Consider the following 20,289-nt stretch of genomic DNA (forward strand, 5'->3'; position numbering starts at 1 on the left):
ACAAGCTCCTAGAAGCTGCGTCGCCAAACACACTCTTAGTATGCAATATATTATAGGAGTAGTATTTTCTCTATTTGATAACCCCTTGATAGCCCATAATTTCCGGATAACGTATTCTACTCATATGTATCTTTTTTTTCCCAACGTTAGACTCATATCATGGATATTTCAACACATGACTTGAACTCGCAACCATAAGCTTGATGAGTTATTTGAATACCAGTAGGTCAAATGCACTTTAGTAGATTCGTCTGAAGTAATCAAACATATTCATATTTGACATTTTTTCGTACCACTCAAAATATATTACTATACTACTACAACAATATTAGTCTGTATGTATTTATGTATATGTATATAGTTTACTTAGCCCGTCAACCCATCTCAAATGTACATAACTCGTAGAATTAAACTCATTTATGTCGTATATATTTACATTAACGTCAATATATACAATAAAAATAGGCTTAACCCTACGTGATATATACATCTGAGATGGACTATGTAAACTACATACATATACATAAATACATACAAACTAATAAACAACAATAACAATGCAGTATAAGAAATATGAGGTATTTAGTATGTTATTAAAGATTAATTTTCTCTATTCATCCACAACAAGTAAATATATCAAATCTAGTTACACGCTATATAAATTGTATATATTTAACGAGATGAATAGCTTATTATAACAAGACAATCCTCGCTCTTTTCCATCTATGCATACTAGTATTGGCTAGTCATAGTCCTGTCCTTTTGGTTAATACAAGGGGGAAATCGGGAACGGTTTCACGTATATCTATATCTTAATAAACTAAAGAAACATAAATATATATAAAAAATATTAAAATAGATTATTTATCACGTAATGCTAAGGAAAGCGAAATTACCGTTAACACCGACATTTTACGAGTAGTATACATGGTCAATTGTCAATTGAACCAAATTTTATGAAAAGGCCTAATACATCTTATTATCATCATCTTCCAAGTTTTGCACTCTAAAATCCAAATACTCAAAACACATAAATACTCAATTATTTAACCCAAATCATGCCGTCTCCCAGCCCAGCCCAAACACATGACTTGTCAGATGATTTGTTAAGCCCAATAATCCTGACCCTCTACAAGTAAATTACCATTTTACCCATTTTTCGAAAGCCGTTAGAATCTCACAAAAGGATACTTCAGGAACCCTATAGATACGTTACAAAACCCCAAACAAATACCATTGAGTCATTGACCCACACAAAGTCACCACCTCTTGTTCGACTATCTCATATTTTCTCGTCTCAAACTATCGAATCCCTCTCTACAAAACCTATATGATCTTCATTCTTCATCTTTTCATATGAAACAAAAAATAAATAAATTCTCATATAAAAAGCTACACAACTTATTAAAGTACGCCGCTAATTATCCAAACCCTTTTATATAATTACATCATTTTTCGTCCTATATTGGTTCTTGATCCACCTATTTGTTTTCAGCTCCGAATTAGAAACCCTAAATTAGATTACAAACCCTAAAAGGTTTAATACTAAAATTGTTATTCAAATTCTTGGGTTTTCTTATAATTAATCTACTAATGAATGGGAGTTTTACTATTATTATCCAACTCTTTTCTCTAATTACATCATTATCGTATATGGGTTCATGATCCACCTATTTGTTTTCCGCTTCGAAGAAACCCTAAATTAGATTACAAACCCTAAAAGGACGACGCGATATGAGGTGTGGCGACGCGATATGAGGCGTGACGGCGCGACAGGAGGCGTGACAGCGCGACATAAGTCGTGACGGCACGACATGAGGCGTGACGGCGCGATAGGAGGCGTGACGGCGAGATACGAGGCGTGACGGCGCGATAGGAGGCGTTACGCCGCGATAGGAGCGTGATAGGAGGCGTAGCGACGCGATAGGATGCGTGGCGACGCGATAGGAGGCGTGACGACGTGATAGGAGGCGTGGAAACTTAATAGGTGGCGTTACGATGCAATAGGAGGCGTTGCAGCGCAATAGGAGGCGTTGCGGCGCAATAGGAGGCGTGAGGGCGCAATAGGAGGCGTGAGAGCGCAATAGGAAATGTGGTGGCGCAATAGGAGGCGTAACAGCGCAATAGGAGGCGTGACGACCCAATAAGAGGTGTGACGACCAAATAGGAGGCGTGAGGGAGCGATAGGGGGCGTCACTACAGGATAGGAGGCATGACTGCGGGATAGGAGGCGTGACGACACGATAGGAGGTGTGAGGGCGCGATAGGAGGCGTAAGGGCGCGATAGGAGGCGTAGCGACGCGATAGGAGGAATGACCGCGCGATAGGAGGCTTGACGGCGGGATAGGAGGAGTGACGACGCGATAGGAGGCGTGACGACGCGATAGGAGGCGTGGCGGCACGATAGGAGCACGATAGGAGGCGTGACCAGCGATAGGAGGCGTGACGGCGCGATAGGAGGACGATAAGAGTCGTGACGACGCGATAGGAGGCTTGAGGACACCATAGGAGGCGTGGCGGCGTGAAAGGAGGCGTGGCGGCGCGAAAGGAGGCGTGGCAACGCGATAGGAGGCGTGATGACTCAACAGGAGGTGTGACGACTCTATAGCAGGCGTGACGACACAATAAAAGAATAGGAGGTGTGACGACACAATAAGAGGCGTGATGACCCGATAGGAGGCGTAGTGACCCAATTGGAGGCGTGATGACATAATAGAAGACGTTACGACATAATAGGATGTGTGACGACTCAATAAGATAATAGGAGGTGTGGCGAAAAAATGGGAGGCGTGACTAGACAATAAGAAGCGTCACGAGACAATAAGAGACCTGACGACACAACAGGTGGCGCGACGGCGCGATAGTAGGTGTGACAGCCCGATAGGAATCGTGACCGCCCGATAGGTGGCGTGACGACCAAATAGGTTGTGTGACGATGCAATAGGAGGCGTGACGACCCAACATGATTCGTGACTACCCAATAGGAGGCTTAACGACTCTATAGGAAGCGTGATGACACAATAAGAGAATAGGAGGTGTGACGACACAGTAGGAGGATTAATGACCCAAATACCCAATAGGAGGCGTAATGACCCAATTGGAGGTGTGACGACATAATAGAAGACGTTACGACATAATAGGATGTGTGACGACTCAATACGAGAATAGGAACACTGGCGAAACAATGGGAGGCGTGAGGAGAAAATAAGAGGCGTAACTAGACAATAAGAGGCGTGACGACACAATAATAGGCGTGGCGACACGATAGGAGGCGTGGCAGCGTGATAGGAGGCGTGTGAAACGACCCGTCCATATTACTATAAACGCAGTACGTTATTCATTGGTCCCATAGCGAGGTATTTGACCTCTATATGATACGTTTTAGAAAATATTGCATTCGTTTCTTAAAAAGTACACCATTATTATACATAATGCATGTTTTAAATAAGTGGGCGATTATTTAAAAAAATAATCCCCAAAATACATCGGTTTTCAAATACTACACACGTGACATAATAGTCGAATATAATACATGACAAAGATTTTATTGAATGCAACACTTTATTTAAACAAAAGCATGAGACTTCATGCACAGCTTGCTCAGATAATGCAACAGCGGAAGACTTTCTTAAGGACCTGAGAATAAACATGCTTAAACAGTCAACACAAAGGTTGGTGAGAGATATAGGTTTAGCATCGATATAAATATAGACCACAAGATTTCATAGTTATAAATATATGTACACTCACAAGTGTATAAAAGTATTCTATAAGTTGTTGAGCACTTCGGTAACCATACTTAACCATTAATGTAGCATATTCCCTTTATTATGAAATCTACCTACACTGTACCAAGTGTAGTAAAAATGTAGTACTATACAACCGTTTACGATACTAGAGCGACTAGCCCGATTGGGGTTGTCAAACCCGATAGATCTATCAATAGGATTCACGCTTACATGTTCTTACAACATGTAAATATTAGTTACCAAGCTATTAGGGAAGATATGCAAGGTGGTACAACTCAACGTAGAATATATTTTAAGTACTTGTGTCCATGGCGTAAAACATAAAATGCATGTATTCTCATCCCAAAATATTTTTAGAGTTTAAAAATGGGACTATATACTCACGGTAGTAAAAGTATATTAATAATAAGTTTTCAGCTTATTAAAAATATGGTCGTCGTCCTTGGATTCACGAACCTATAACAATAATAATGATTCAGATAATAATACGACATGTGAATAAAAAAAAACAAGTTCATAGAATACTTATATATTAATTTTTAACATTTTTATGTTAGTAGTCCTTTGTTAGTAGTCCAAAATAGTCTGAAATGTCCAACAGTCCAATAATCGGTATATATAATCTTAGAATTACCCCACGACGTATTGTATACGTATTGTCTTTGCATCAACCCAGAGACATATTGTATACGTATTGTCTTAGAATTTATCAAAACGTATTGTATACTTATTATCTTAGGATTTATCAAAATGTATTGTATACTTATTGTCATGGAATGTACCAAGATTATTATATATATATATATATACAATCTCGGAATTAACTAAGATTATAATATTTTGTTATACTAATGATAACATGTCCAAATATATATAGGATATAGGAAAAGTTAGCAAGGATATGGTTAATATAGTTTTTACAATATAAATTTCGTCCATACAACGTTAATTTTAGCAGATTTTGTTTAGCTCGCCAAATATTCATTACAACTCCGTTTAAAGTGAATCAAATTGCTATGGATTCCTTAAGAAGTTAATTTTTCAAAAACAATTTGAAAAGTTCAGCCCATGTATTAATATTTAGATTTTTACCTTCTTTTTGTGCCGGTGGACAGATTTGGAAGAATCCCGGCACCCACCCAATATATGATTTTTGATAAAATACTTTCACTTTGTCTAAAATCATGAAAAAAATACTGGAAGTCTTATTTACATATATTAACATATTTCCAAAGTCTTAGCCTCGAACTCAAAGTCTAAGATAGGTTTTTAATTCCCAACCTAAAACTGCCCGCTTTTTACCGAATGGAGATTAAACGATATATGTTAAGTTTCAAGGTGTTCTTCATATGTACAAGTTATAAGTTCTTATATTAACTTAATATAACATCATAATACATATAAATAAGTGTTATTAGAGTTAAGTTAGAAATATTAGATTAGTTCTTCAAACAAGTTTAGAATCAACTAAACTATGTTCTAGTTTATAACCTCTTATATAGATAGCTGTAAACATATGAATTGAATAAGATTTGAAGTAGAGTTTTTACCTCAAGTTTAGAATATAAAGTTGCTGGAAAGAAGTAGTAGAACAAAACTTGAGAGAGTTCTTGCAAGTGTGTGTGAAAATTGAAAGTAAAGTTTGGAAAATGAATGTGTAAAAACGAGTTAGAAATGGTGCTTATTTATAGGCTTAAAAATTTGGTTTTTAGTGAAAATATCTAAGATAAGTTAAAATGTATTATGTCATGGATGACATATTAAATTGATTAGGTCATGGATGACATATTACACAAATAATTACAGATTTCTATTGGTATATACCAATAGTAAATACTTCTAGAAGCTGTGTATAATATGGGTAAAAATGTCGTATGAATGCGAGTAGAATTCTTGAGAAAATTGAACGAAAATACGAGTATAGCTATCCTTTATATGTATTGGTATATTATAAAGTGTATTTAATACTTGTGAGGATGTATTTATACTCGTAATACATTATACGTAAATACATTTTAACATAAGTTAATTACGTCGTTTAAATAGTAACATATATATTGTTCAAAAACTCTTTAAATCATTAGTATGAATATATATATATATATATATATATATATATATATATATATATATATATATATATATATATATATATATATAATACTTTGTTAATATACTTAATGAGATATTTAATTATCATATTTTCAAGTTAAATCTATATATATATATATATATATATATATATATATATATATATATATATATATATATATATATATATATATATATATATATATATATATATATATATATATATATATATATAATTAATACAAGTTATGACGTTTGTGAATCGTAAGAATAAAAGGGTGACTAAAAGCTTGTGTAAAACTCTTTCCGGAGGTTCAAGACTTATTAAAATTCATTGCTTATCAAGTCAGAATTATTAAATCATGTAAATAGTATAATCAAGTAGTCGGAAAAATCCGGGTCATTACAGTACCTACCCGTTAAAGAAATTTCGTCCCGAAATTTGATCGAGATCGTCATGGCTAACAATAAGTATGTTTTCTTGACGAATACGAGTTGAAAATTTAGAGTTTTGTCATCAGTGAGTAATATGGATAAAACAATCCGATTATGTGATGTGTATGAGTGAAGCTATCGCACAATAGTGAAATGAGGAAAGTAAAGATTCGTCTTAACTTTTGACGTCATCAATGTTGATTTTCGGATTAAAGAAAATCTTTGTAATCTTAATAAGATTTGATTCTTCGGTAATTAAGGAAATTAGAATTTTCTTCGATTAGGTGCGTAATATGCCTCAATTGCTATGTCTGATATATCTCTATAAATTAACACCCCCTTCGTTTCCTTATTTTCACGTCTCTCATCTTCTATACTTTCTTCCTTAATTCATACTTCCAAAACATTCGTCAATATGCTCCATCCGGTTCTAATCCTTGATATACTCCTAACTTTTATATCCGTCATTCTTCTTTTTCATCTGCCACCGGAAGAATCTATTCACTTCTACTATACTCTTGGTTTTATAGTGCTTTTAGTTCTTCCGTGTCTTTTCATTGCAATACATATTGATATACACGGTTTGTAATTTATGTATTGTCGTCGGGCCTTATATCTTTCCTTATTTTTCGAAGTCCCTGCTCCTGTTTTTCCATAATCATTGACATCTACGGTTAATGGTCTTTTCTGTTTGCTGCAATTTATACCCCCTTTCTATTTCGGAGCTTCATGCTTTTGTTTTCTTTTCGCAAGTAATGGTCCAGAATTCGTAGGTATGGAGTTTCGAATTATCATAATATACAAAGTAGAAAGGAAAGGTAGTAGCACGATTTGATTTGTCAAATTACCAGAATATCCGGAAAAGACCGAATCATCAAGAAAATATTTTCTTGATATTTTTAGAGGTTAAATAGAATGCAAGAGTCATGTAACATGGCACATGATGACGTTATCATCTGTGAATCATCACATTCCATTTAGAAACTCAGCATGACTTACTGTAATATAATCACGTTGATCAAGTGTCATTATATTATACTAACTCATGCTTCAGTTCCCAACACTACTTCAAAAACATTCATATTTTAAACTCGAAGGTTTCAGAATTTAGAAACTAAAATAGTTTCTTTTATGATGTAACACAGATAGCGCGAAGAGGTAAATGATTTCGGATAACAATAGTTATGAAGATATCTTCAGAAACATCGAAGATATTTATAATGAAAGATATGATGATATCTTAGAATATCTAAGATCGGAGGATGATGAAGAATATTGTCCGCAAGAGTTGAGAGTAAGGAGCAAGGTATTCGCTAAAGACTTCAACAGACACTGAATCATTTGGATTCTTTGACGGCAGATTTAGTCTTTGTAATTTGTCCACAGCCTCCTTCATGGTTTGCTCAATCCGTTTTTCAATTCTAAACCTTCTCTTTTTCTGAGCTTTGCCAACACACTATTCTTTATCATCAAATTTTTGACCGTTACGGTTGTCTATAGTTTCTGCTGCTTCATTCAGCTTTTTCAAAATTCAGGGTATTGATTCATAGACTGGGAGCTTTTCAGAAATTTAGAATTGAAGATCAAAATTTCTAGGAGTTACACATTATATGTATACATATAATTGAAGTGAAAACGCTGCGAGATTCGAGATTGATGATTGATGATTCCCGGTAATTGGTATGGCAATTATTATTACAGGATGTAGGTGAGTACATGATGGGATTTCATGAATAATATAGATATTTTTCAGAGAGACTAAAGCCGAATTGCTGGTACATCTGCTGATAATATAGTGGAATATAAAAGGTGCTCCGGTAACGATGGCGAAAGGGCAACGTATATATTGAGGTTATAATACAGCTAATCTGACTGAAAAGTCAAAGTTGACTTGCTGGAGCCGTGACAAAACTGGCTACTTTGAAAAGGAATTGCAAGGTTATTTTTGGCAACAACAACGCTAATGGCTCACGGATTTGTGTTAAACTTCTACTTAGGTTCCGAGAGTTTTCCAGATGCATGATTGTAGATAACATGTGGTTGGATCATCATCTTGATTGTTTCTTAATTGAGGTGTTTTCAAGAATCATGAAGGGTTTGAATGTAGATTGCAATGAATTTTTGAATATCACAAAAATTGTTTTATGGGTTTAATGAATAGAAGTGATGTTTTAGCACAGTTTTGAAGTCAAAGTATAGCTTTGAAAGATGTAGAGATTTAAGAGTGATGTCTCCTGTTGAGTCTTGACTTGGATTCTGATCTGTCAAAATTAGAATATGAAATTGAATTTGGATGAGAACGGTTGTTTTGATTTCTATGAAAGAATGTATATCGTTGTGAAAGTAGTGAGTATAGTTGATGATTACTGAATCAGATTCGAAGAATGTAATATATTAATTTTGAATTTATATATCTCTCTGGTATTACCTACCCGTTAAAAGTTTCACAAGTAATATTTTGGTACAGGAGAATTTTTATTACAGTCTTTATGAAAATATATGTATATTTTCTTTAGATGTAATACAGATTTGATGAGTTAATATTAATTTAAGCTCATTTGATTTTCGGCTGGAATTAGAAATGAATAATCTCTAAAACAATAGAGATTACATAATCTTCGCGGAGTATTACACTAATATAATCAATACTTTATTATTTATTCTTATTGACATTCCTTGGTGACGGATGTTGATGCTTGTGAATTCTTGCGAACTTCGTAAGATATGAATGATGTTTTCTAGAAAGCTTCAAGTATATATAAGTGTAAAATCAAACATGTAATTGAATAATACACTTAGTTTATTATGAAACGGGATTCATGGAGTTGAAACAGAGGTCGTAGTTAACGATGGTTAAGTTGTTAAGGAAGGATGTACATCATAGCATATTAGTAATATGAATTTAACCGAGTAGTATCTACCCTTATTTAATTCATACATAATAGCTTAGTACGGAAAGATATATTTTGATCTCAAAATTCATATATATAAAATATACATATAATTTCTTCAGGGGGAGTGAGTTAATACTTCATAACTCGTTGATACAATATACGCGTTGTTGATTTGTGATGATGTTGATGATTATGGAATTGGTGGAGCTCGTAGTGCTACAGGTTTTGCCGGTGTTGGTGATACTGATGGTGATGCTGGTGGTACTACCGGTGGTGCTTGTATAACAAGTCTAGCTTGTAAACCACGCACCATTCTTGTCAGGGTTTCTACTCTTCCTTCTATCATTTAGGTCCACTCATCTGATTTATGGTTAAGGTTGGAATAGATAATCTCTAAGACTTTAGAGATTACATAATCGCCGCAGAATTTTTTCTCCAATGAAGTTATGGATCAATACTTCATCGTTGATTTTTATTAGTACTCCTTGGTATCTATGGTGCATATGACGTTGATGCTCGAGGTACAAATTGTGATGTTGAGGTGTGGGATGCGGATGTTGTTGTTAATGGTAATAATGGTACTGTTGCTGTTGCTGATGGTGGTACTGTTGATGCTGGTGGTGCTGCTGGTGCTTGTAACCTTTGCACCATATTCTCCAAAGCCACTACCTGAGTGTGAAGCTCGTTGACTTCTTCTATTACACCGGGATGATTGTCGGTTCGGACGAGCTGATGAATAAGATCTAGAATGTGAGATAGTATATAATCGTGATGAGATACTCTGGAAATGAGAGAGAAAATGGTGTTTCGGACAGGTTCGCCGGTAAGTGCTTCAGGTTCTTCACCAATAGGGAAATGTGGTGGATGGAAGGGATCACCTTCTTCTTATCCCCAATGATTAAGTAGACTATGAACCCAACCCCAATTCATCCAGAATAGATGATGGCTAATTGGTTGATCCATTCCAGTTACACTGGTTTCGGAGCTCGAGTGAAACTCCATATCGGAATCCGAGGGACTTGAACTAGTGGCGAGTTCCATTTCGTACGATTGAATAAAGGATTTTTCGATATGAAATGATTTCCGGATATCGGATGGTATTCTAATTACATAGAATATCTATATATATATATAGAACAAAAGATTTCGTATATTACGGAGGAATTTACGGAATATGTCAGGCAAAGTTTACAGTAACAGATACGCTAAGATATGATTTAGCAGATATACTAAGATATGAATTTTGTCTATACACTATCTATGCAATAATTGCAGTAAGACACGTCAAGACTTAAGATGATAAACAGGTAATTTTCGACAAGAAATGATAAGCAAAACTTTTGACATGTAGACATGGCCGAAGTCCAGACTCACTAATGCATCCTAACAACTATCAGTTAGACACACTAATGCAAGACCTGGCTCGCTAAGACCACTGCTTTGATACTAACTGAAACGACCCGTTCATATTACTATAAATGCAGTACGTTATTCATTGGTCCCATAGCGAGGTATTTGACCTCTATATGATACATTTTAGAAAATATTGCATTCGTTTCTTAAAAAGCACACCATTATTATACATAATGCATGTTTTAAAACAAGTGGGCGATTATTTAAAAAAATAATCCCCAAAATACATCGGTTTCCAAATACTACACACGTGACATAACAGTCGAATATAATACATGACAAAGGTTTTATTGAATGCAACACTTTATTTAAACAAAAGCATGAGACTCCATGCACAGCTTGCTCAGATAATGCAACAGCCGAAGACTTTCTTAAGGACCTGAGAATAAAAATGCTTAAACAGTCAACACAAAGGTTGGTGAGATATATAGGTTTAGCATCGATATAAATATAGACCACAAGATTTCATAGTTATAAATATATGTACACTCGCAAGTGTATAAAAGTATTCTATAAGTTGTTGAGCGCTTCGGTAACCATAGTTAACCATTAATGTAGCATATTCCCTTTATTATGAAATCTCCCTACACTGTACCAAGTGTAGTAAAAACGAAGTACTGTGCAACCATTTACAATACTAGAGCCACTAGCCCGGTTGGGGTTGTCAAACCCGATAGATCTATCAATAAGATTCGCGCTTACATGTTCTTACAACATGTAAATATTAGTTACCAAGCTATTAGGGAAGATATGCAAGGTGGTACAACTCAACGTAGAATATATTTTAAGTACTTGTGTCCATGGCGTAAAATATAAAATGCATGTATTCTCATCCCAAAATATTTTTAGAGTTTAAAAATAGGACTATATACTCACGGTAGTAAAAGTATATTAATAATAAGTTTTCAGCTTATTAAAAATATGGTCGTCGTCCTTGGATTCAAGAACCTATAACAATAATAATGATTCAGATAATAATACGACATGTGAATAAAATAAAACAAGTTCATAGAATACTTATATATTAATTTTTAACATTTTTATGTTAGTAGTCCTTTGTTAGTAGCCCAAAATAGTCCGAAATATCCAACAGTCCAATAATCGGTATATATATAATCTTAGAATTACCCCCATGACGTATTGTATACGTATTGTCTTTGCATCAACCCAGAGACGTATTGTATACGTATTGTCTTAGAATTTATCAAAACATATTGTATACTTATTGTCTTAGGATTTATCAAAACGTATTGTATACTTATTGTCATGGAATGTACCAAGATTATTATATATATATATATACAATCTCGGAATTAACTAAGATTATAATATTTTGTTATAATAATGATAGCATGTCCAAATATATAGGATATAGGAAAAGTTAGCAAGGATATGGTTAATATAGTTTTTACAATATAAATTTCGTTCATACAACGCTAATTTTAGCAGATTTTGTTTTGCTCGCCAAATATTCATTACAACTCCGTTTAAAGTGAATCAAATTGATATGGATTCCTTAAGAAGTTAATTTTTCAAAAACAATTCGAAAAGTTCAGCCCATGTATTAATATTTAGAGTTTTACCCTCTTTTTGTGCCCGTGGACAGATTTGGAAGAATCCCGGCACCCACCCAAAATATGATTTTTGATAAAATACTTTCACTTTGTCTAAAATCATGAAAAAAATACTGGAAGTCTTATTTACATATATTAACATATTTCCAAAGTCTTAGCCGTGAACTCAAAGTCTAAGATAGATTTTTAATTCCCAACCCAAAACAGCCCGCTTTTTACCGAATGGAGATTAAACAATATATGTTAAGTTTCAAGGTGTTCTTCATATGTACAAGTTATAAGTTCTTATATTAACTTAATATAACATCATAATACATATAAATAAGTGTTATTAGAGTTATGTTAGAAAGATTAGATTAGTTCTTCAAACAAGTTTAGAATCAACTAAACTATGTTCTAGTTTATAAACTCTTATATAGATAGCTGTAAACATATGAATTGAACAAGAGTTGAAGTAGAGTTTTTACCTCAAGTTTAGAATGTAAAGTTGCTGGAAAGAAGTAGTAGAACAAAACTTGAGAGGGTTCTTGCAAATGTGTGTGAAAATTGGAAGTAAAGTTTTGAAAATGAATGTGTAAAAATGAGTTAGAAATGGTGCTTATTTATAGGCTTGAAAATTTGATTTTTAGTGAAAATATCTAAGATAAGTTAAAATGTATTATATCATGGATGACATATTAAATTGATTAGGTCATGGATGACATATTACACAAATAATTGCAGATTTCTATTGGTATATACCAATAGTAAATACTTCTAGAAGCTGTGTATAATATGGGTAAAAATGTCGTATGAATGCGAGTAGAATTCTTGAGGAAATTGAACGAAAATACGAGTATAGCTATCCTTTATATGTATTGGTATATTATAAAGTGTATTTAATACTTGTGAGGATGTATTTATACTCGTAATACATTATATGTAAATACATTTTAATATAAGTTAATTACGTCGTTTAAATAGTAACATATATATTGTTCAAAAACTTTTTAAATTAGTAGTATGAAAATATATATATAATACTTTGTTAATATACTTAATGAGATATTTAATTATCATATTTTCAAGATATATATATATATATATATATATATATATATATATATATATATATATATATATATATACACACACACATATATATAATTAATACAAGTTATGACGTTCGTGAATCGTAAGAATAAAAGGGTGACTAAAAGCTTGTGTAAAACTCTTTCCGGAGGTTCAAGACTTATTAAAATTCATTGCTTATCAAGTCGGAATTATTAAATCATGTAAATAGTATAATCAAGTAGTCGGAAAAATCAGGGCCGTTACAGCGTGGCAGCGCAATAGGAGGCGTGGCGGCACAATAGGAGGCGTGGCGGCGCAATTAGAGGCATGGCGGTGTAATTAGAGGAGTGGCGGTGCAATAGGAGGTGTGACGTCCTGATAGGAGGCGTGACGAAGCGATAAGAGGCTTGACGACCAGAGGAGAGGAGTGACGACCAGAGAGGAGGCGTGTCGGCGCGATAGGAGGCTTGTGGGCGCGATTGGAGGCATGAAGACGGGATAGGAGGCGTGACGACGCGATAGGAGGCGTAGCAGCGAGATAGGAGGCGTGACAGTGCGATAGGAGGCGTGACAGCGCGATAGGAGGCGTGACGGCGCGATAGGAGGCGTGACAACACAAAAAGGAGGTGTGACGATGCAATAGGAGGCGTGGCGACCCAATAGGAGGTGTGACGACACAATAGGAGGCGTGGCGATGCAATAGAAGAATAAGAGGTGTGGCGACGTAATAGGAGGCGTGGAGACACAATATGAGGCGTGGCAACGTAATATAAGGCGTGACGATGCAATAGAAGAATAAGAGGCGTGGCGATGCAATTGGAGGCCTGGAGACATAATAAGAGGCGTGACAACGCAATAGGAGGCGTGACGACGTAATAAGAGGCTTGACGACACATTACGAGGCGTGACGATCTAATAGGAGGCGTAAAGACCCAATAGGAGGCGAGCCGACGCAATAAGAGGCGAGACAACTAAATAGGAGGCGTGACAACGCAATAGGAGAATAGGAGGTGTGACGACACAATAGGAGCCGTGACGACGCAATAGGAGGCGTGATGACCCAATAAGAGGTGTGGCATTGCAATTGGATAATAGAAGGTGTGACAACACAATAGGAGGCGTGATGATGCAATAAGAGGTGTGACACCCCAATAGGAGGCGTGATGACGCAATAGGAGGCGTGACGACGTAATAGGAGCCGTGACGCAATAGGAGAATGTGACGACCCGGAAATTTCCGATCAAATTTAAACTTGATCTTTATATGATTTCGACATGATAAGCAAAGTCTGTAATGTTGAGTCTCAAAATGTTTGAACTATTTTCATATATGCAATTTACCCTGTGACCATTCTCGACGATTCACGAACAATTGTTTGTAAATAAATATATATGTATATATATATATATATATATATATATATATATATATATGTATGTATTGGAAATAATAAAAGATAATTGATCATTATAATTAAATATGTAAAATACGATACAAGATAAGAAAATTATTATTTAAAATAAATCTATGAATAGATATATATGATTTTTTGTAATAATTATTATCATTTGGATATTGGAAAATATATATATATATATATATATATATATATATATATATATATATATATATATATATATATATATATATAACTATAAATACTATATGTTTAAAATTATTCCTATGATGAGAGAATCTTATAATTCAAATAAATAAATATACAATAGTTATATATATATATATATATATATATATATAAGATAATAATATTTTCATATTTAATATGCATACAAATATTATATAAAGTATTTATAATGGATATACAACACATACTATCATATAATATATAATGTATAATTATAATGTAAAATCTTAACATGTTAAGTGTAATTACAAGTTAAAAATATAATACCAATATTATTAGTACTTTCATTAATGTTATTAATATTAATAATAATATTACCAACGAAGCAGTGCTTCAGTGGTACCCGTCGCTTATGATCCCTGGGCCCGCAGGAGGGCCTTATTGAATACTGAAAGGTGCAGGTTCGAATCTCGGCTTGCAACTTCCTGTTGGGTATTAGGGGGAGGTGTCTTACACGGCTTACTTAGCCCTTGCGGGGTGGGCGGTATGGGTGACATAGTCACACGGAGTCAGGGTTTCTCCGCCAAAATAAACCTTTTGAATATTAATAATAATATTAACATTGAAAATCAATATTAGTTATACTAATGAAAGTTTATACATTTAAGTTGTTTATATCATCATGAACCATGAATAATATTAATATCATTAATATTAGTATTGTTATTATTGATATTATTGTTATTATTAATGATATTAACATTATTATAATTAGTTCATTGTTATTAATAATATTATTGTTATACATTTTATAGTAATTATTATAATCATCATTAATAATAATATTATTATTTCTATTATATTATTATGAATTTGTATTATTAATATTATGTGTATCATTATTATTATTATATTTATATATATTAATAAAGCTAATTATAATATATAAATATAAATACTGATATAAGAACAGATATAGGAAAGTGTATATATACAGTTTATAAATATATACTTGTACATATATCAAATGCAGATAGATATACGTATACATAAAGACAGATGTATAAATACTTAGTCAGATACAAAACACATATTTACATATATAACCAAATATGTATGTATGTAAATACGGATTACACATAAAGAAGTAATTAGATAAAAGGTGTATTCAGTTGCCTATCATTGTCTGAACTGCTTAATCTGTCTGTTAACTTTAAACAACTCAAATCAATTATCACCAACCCAGACAAAATCGGTTAGCCATCAAATTCCTATTCTATTTTTTTATCAATACTTTCTGTCCTTGATTGAAATTGCAGAATATTGAATTTGTTACAAAACTCAATCAATATCAGTATAAGTTATATCAAATAATTCTATATTATAAATCACTAACCATACACTCAAATAAATCGATCAGTTTATGCTGTTTATCAATGATTCGAATTTTCCTCTTCCACTATCAATATCATCATCATCAGAAGATACTGCTATCCTTATTCTGTTTTGATCAAGCAAATACATAAATAAAAGAAGATGAACACGAATGTAGCTGGGTTCCATCATTTATGTTACTGCTGTTTTTCACATGATCAAACAAGTCAAGAACCATGTAATTGACACCCTTCTGCTACAATACTCAAACTGTTTACCTGATGTGATGATCCGAGAACCACCATCATAGTTCACCACCCATTACAAGTCATCATTAATAATCATCTAACCTTGTTAAATTGCTGCTGCCTTTGTGTTAACTTTGCAATCGAACTGTACCATCGATAAACCTGCTTTAATTATTATCGGGTAATCAAACATCAGATTAAAACTAATTGAAATATAAAATAATTAATCAAATACCACTATATTCCTTGATTAGATACATGGAATTGAAACTTTAATCCTGCTTGTGTTCATCTAATTCATTCCTGTTTCTGCTTTCGATTCACTTCAAACCATCACAACAAATTAAACACCACCGATGGCTATTGTTCCAATTAATAACCGTAAATCACCATCTCTGAAACCATTCTTGATCATGGCTATCTGTTCGGATGATGATGATTCGAAGATAAAGACTAATGATGATGATTCGATGATGAGTGACACGATGATGATGATGAATTGAATACGGGTATATCTCGAGTTGCTGAGGATCGAATTGATCGATTAATGAATCGAGGGTTGTATGAATTGTGATATTGTTCTACGTTGTGCTCTGCCTTCTCGATCTATTTGTAGACGCCAAACAACACCACCGATCCCCTTTTTATTAGGTATAAAATAAAATCAGTATTTTTTTTCTTATTCTTATCTTATTATTATTATTAGTTAGAGTTATTATTATTATTATTATTATTATTATTATTATTATTATTATTATTATTATTATTAGAATAATAGAATTATCATAAATATTAATATTAACTGTATTATTGATATGATTATTAGAACTAGTATCATTAATATTATTATTATCATTGTTAGAAAAATTATCATTTTATTTAAAATAACATTATTATTAAAATTATCATTTTTATTATTATCATTACTATATTATTATTATAACAAATAAATACCTTTTTATATGAATAACTATATTTATTACATATACCATATCAATAATAATAATGCTAAATAATAAAAAAATTATATTTTTTTTATAAAAGGTTATTATTATTTAATATTAATTAAGTTATATATAAAATATATTTTAATATAAACATATATATATATATATATAAGTATTAATATTAATACATTATATGATATTTTGTGAACATGAATGTATAATAATTATCATAAATAACATACCTTATACTAAACACTTTAATATCAATCTAATATATATAAATATTAAGTAGTTATTTAAATTATATATAATAAATAAAATTAAATTATTTATTAATATAACATATAAGCTAATTGTTTAAAACATTATTATATGTCTTAATATATATACCAATGATATAGGTTCGTGAATCCGAGGCCAAACCTACATTTTGTTCAATGTCGTCATATGTATTTTTACTACAAAATACAGTATGGTGAGTTTCATTTGCCTTTTTACCCTTTATATTTTTGGGCTGAGAATACATGCGCAATTTTTTATAAATGTTTTTCGAAATAGACACAAGTAATTGAAACTACATTATATGGGTGAATGATCGAAGCCGAATATGCCCCTTTTGCTTGGTAACCTAAGAATTAGTAAACCGATCTACTAATTGACGCGAATCCTAAAGATAGATCTATTGGGCCTAACGAACCCCATTCAAAGTACCAGATGCTTTAGTACTTCGATGTTGTTTTTATCATGTTCGAAGGATTTTTCGGAATGATAGGGGATATTCTTATATGCATCTTGTTAATGTCGGTTACCAGGTGTTCAATCCATATGAATAATTTTTGTCTCTATGCATGAGACGTATATTTATGAGAAATTGGAAATGAAAATCTTGTGGTCTATTAAAATTATGAAAATGATCGTTTATGATAAACTAATGAACTCACAAACCTTTTGGTGGACACTTTAAAGCATGTTTATTCTCAGGTATGAAAGAAATATTCCGCTGTGCATTAGCTCATTTTAAGGATATTACTTGAAGTCATTCATGGCATATTTTGAAAGACGTTGCATTCGAGTCGTTGAGTTCATCAAGATTATTATTAAGTCAATTATAGTTGGATATATTATGAAATGGTATGCATGCAGTCAACATTCGATGTAAATGAAAGGTTTTTTTTTTTTAAAACAATTGAAATATTTGTAAAATGTATCATATAGAGGTCAAGTACCTCGCGATGTAACTGATGTGTGCGAGGTGATGTATAAAATAGTTTATATTTTTACAAGGAAATACTATTAAATATGATACAATTTTACACAAGTTATTTATTTATTTATAGAGTGGATATACCTAAACCTTGCTACAATACTTATAGGCAGTGTACGTAATCGTACAGTAGTGTAGTTTTTAGTAAGTCCGGTTCGTCCACAGGGAACTTTAGCCAAGCTTAACGCTATATTTTTAACTTATAATTGTAAAAATACAAAAATATATATAAGTAGTATTATTATTATAAAGGGGGTTTTTATCGTTTAATGACCGGTTTATCGATTTTAAAACTTTAGTCGCAGTTAAAACCTAATGTAAAATATTAGAAATAAATATAACTTAATTTAAAGCGTAAAGTAAATAACGATAATGAAATTGCGATAAATAAAAGTGCGATAAAATAAAATTGCGATAATTAAAGAGAACGATAATTAAAAGTGCAATTAAATAAAATGACAATAAATAAAAGTGCGATAATTAGAAGTGCAATTAAATATGAAAATAAAGGAATTATGTTTATTTAAACTTCCGTAATCATGATGTTTGACGTGTTGATTTTAGTTTATTACCATGGGTTAATTGTCCTTTGTCCTGGATTATTCAATATGTCCGTCTGGTTTTTGTCCATAACAGTCCATCAGTCATAAATATAAAGTGCGAGTGTCCTCGTCAAATTATCCTTATATCCGAAGTCAAATATTCCAACTAATTGGGGATTTAAACTGTAACAATGTCTTAATACTTTGTTTAATAATTACACCAGGATATCGACTGCGTGTAACCCAAGGTTTTAATACTTTGTTAACAATTACGCCAAGTGTCCTTGTACATAATTCACCCCTGTTTTAATAAGTCTATTAACTATTAATCCATTCCCGTGTCCGGTAAAATGAACGATTATTCGTACATATAAATATCCCGCCCATCGTGTCCGATCGAGTGTATGTGGTTATTTATAGGTACGTCCAATTGTAAATCTTTATATTAAATTAACAAACTATCATTTAATTAAACAAATATAAAGTCCATTAATAGCCCATAGTCTAATTTTCACAAGTGTCGTTCTTTTGTCCAAACCCCAATTATGGTACAAAGCCCAATTACCCCGTTTTAATATTTTAGCCCAACATCATGATTACTTCGTCTTAAATAAGCATAATAATAACTTAGCTACGAGACATTAATAAACATAACTTACAGTGATTAATAATAGCGTAGCGTTACACGGACAGAATTTCGACTTACACCCTTACAACATTCGCTAACATACCCTTATTATTATTATTTAAAATTAAAATTATAATATATATATATATATACGTTGAGATAGAGAGAATGAATTAGAAAAAGGTGTAGAATTCGAGCAGAATGCATGGCCTTTTATAGGCCCACAAACTCCGCGAGTGCGGAGCCTCCAGTTTCAGCTAACATTCTTGGATCCTTTTGACTGCCGACGGTTTTAATTATATAAATATAATATATATATATAATTTATATAATTAATTATATATTATATTATATTTATATGCATAATTAATTTGTAACTTCCGGTCCATTGCGTCGAGCGTTGAGAGTTGACTTTGGTCCCGGTTCCGGATTTTCGAACGTCCTTGCGTACAATTTAATATCTTGTACTTTGCGTTTTGCTTTTTATACTCT

This window comes from Rutidosis leptorrhynchoides, chromosome 1, assembly GCF_046630445.1.
Source record: "Rutidosis leptorrhynchoides isolate AG116_Rl617_1_P2 chromosome 1, CSIRO_AGI_Rlap_v1, whole genome shotgun sequence".
In the NCBI taxonomy this organism is placed as follows: Eukaryota; Viridiplantae; Streptophyta; class Magnoliopsida; order Asterales; family Asteraceae; genus Rutidosis; species Rutidosis leptorrhynchoides.